The sequence below is a fragment of the Carlito syrichta genome, unplaced genomic scaffold, assembly GCF_000164805.1.
Source record: "Carlito syrichta isolate Samal-C Ts95f unplaced genomic scaffold, Tarsius_syrichta-2.0.1 Scaffold305642, whole genome shotgun sequence".
Taxonomy (NCBI): Eukaryota; Metazoa; Chordata; class Mammalia; order Primates; family Tarsiidae; genus Carlito; species Carlito syrichta.
In genome coordinates this window covers 1,279,675-1,281,864 of record NW_007249738.1, presented here as the reverse complement: position 1 = coordinate 1,281,864, position 2,190 = coordinate 1,279,675, and positions in this window count along the sequence as shown.

Sequence of the window (2,190 nt, the reverse complement as noted above, 5' to 3'; positions counted from 1 at the left end):
CAGGCAGGTCTCGAACGCGCGGGCTCAGGCAATCCACTCACCTCAGCCTCCCAAAGGCGCGGGATTACAGACTGAGCCACCGAGCCCGGCTTTTTATTTTTATTTATTTATTTTTGATTCGGAGTCTCATTCTGTCACCCAGGCTGGGGTGCAGTGACATACTCATGACCACCCCAGCATCTACTTGCTGGGCTCTGGCGATCCTTCCACCTCAGCCTTCCAAGTAGCTGGAACTACTGGCGTGCCCTACCATGCCCGGTTAATTTTTGATTTATTGTAGAGACGAGGTCTCACCACATTGCCCAGGCTGGTCTTGAATCTATGGGCTCAAGCAATCCTGTAGCCTTGGCCTCCCAAAGTGCTCAGATTACAGGCTTGAGCCACAGCGCCCTGCCTATTTTTATTTTTTGAGTCGGAGTCTCACTCTGTTGCCCAGGCTGGAGCTTCAACCTGCTGAGCTCAGGCAATTCTTCTGCCTCATCCTTCCAAGTAACTGGAACCAGAGAAGTGTATCACCCTGCCCAGTTAATTTGTTGATGTATTATAGAGATGAGGTCTCGCCATGTTGCCCAGGCTAGTCTTGAACCCCTGGGCTTAGGCAATCTTCTTGCCTTTGTCTCCGAAAATGCTGGGATTACCGGTGTGAGCCTCCACACCTGACCTGAATCTGTGTATTTTAAATAAAAACATTCGATCTTTAACTTTTTAAGAAAAACTCATTCCCCCATATGTTCATAGTCTGTGTGGTAATGATGGGGGAGTTTTCTGGATTGTAATTTTCTTGTACCTGGGATAATGCTAGCACATTGTGTGCATTCAAATATTTAATGAAATGAATGAAGAAAACTGTTGTCTGGCCCCACCAGCCTCATGATTGTTTGTTGGATTACATTTACTCTGGGAAAGTAAATTAATTTTTTTGCTTTTTAATTTTTATTTTTTGAGTCAGAGCCTCACTCTGTCACCCAGGCTGGAGTGCAGTGGCTTACTCACTACCACTGCAGTCCCAACTTGCTGGACTCAGGAGATCTTTCTGCCTCAGCCTTCCAAGTAGTTAGAACTACAGGTGTGCACCACCATGCCCAGCTAATTTTATGATTTATCATAGAGACGAGGTCTCGCCATGTTGCTCAGGCTTGTCTTGAACCCTTGAGCTCAGGCAATCCTGTCACCTCAGCCTCCTAAAGTGCTGGGATTACAGGCTTGAACCATCGCACCCAGCTGAGAAAAAATTAATTAATCCTGTTTTTTTTTCCCCTCCTGAATCAGGGTCTCACTCTGTCACTCAGACTGGAATGCGGTAGCACTGTCACTGCTCACCGCAGCCTTAACCTCCCAGGGTCAGCCAACCCTTCTGTCACAGTCAATCTCCCAAATAACTGGAGTTACAGGCTCATGTCACGACACCTGGCTAATCTTTTGATTTTTTTTTTTTTTTGGTAGAGACAAGGTCTCACACTATTGCTCAGGCCAGTCTCAAACTCCTGGACACAAGCAGTCCTCCTGCCTCAACCTCCCAAGTGCTGGGATTATAGGCATGAGCCTAATCCTGATTTTGAAGTAACTGAATTTATTTTGCCCAAATCTACTTCGTACTTTTTTTTGCTATTTTTTTGGTGGTAAAATATAAAATTTGCCATGTATATCTTATGGAAATTTGAGCATTTAATTGTACGGTTTAGTAGCATTAATATATTCACAATGTTATGCAGTCATCATCACCCACTATTTCCAAAATTTTTCTTCTTTTTATTTTTTTAGATATGGGGTCTTGCAATAACGTCCAGGCTGGTCTGGAACTCCTGGCCTCAAGTGATCCTTCTTCCTTCTCACCCTCCCAAGTAGTGGGGAATACAGGCTCAGAGACTGTACCTGGCTTTTTTTTTTTTTTTTTAATTCTATTTTTCAGTGTTTCTTATTTCTAAAATTTCACACTGCCCAAAATAGAATCTCTGTTCCTGTTAAGCAATAACTCCCCAACACTTGTCATTTTTGTTTTTTAAAAATTATAGGCATTCGGGTAGGTGTGAAATCGTATTTCATAGTGGTTTTCTATATAATATATACAGACACACACACACTCACATATATATGGCTATATTATATACATCTATATGGGGTTTTTTCCTCCTAAATGAGTCACAGTGGTTTTGCTGTGCATTTCTGTTTTTTTTTTTTTTTTTGAGTTGG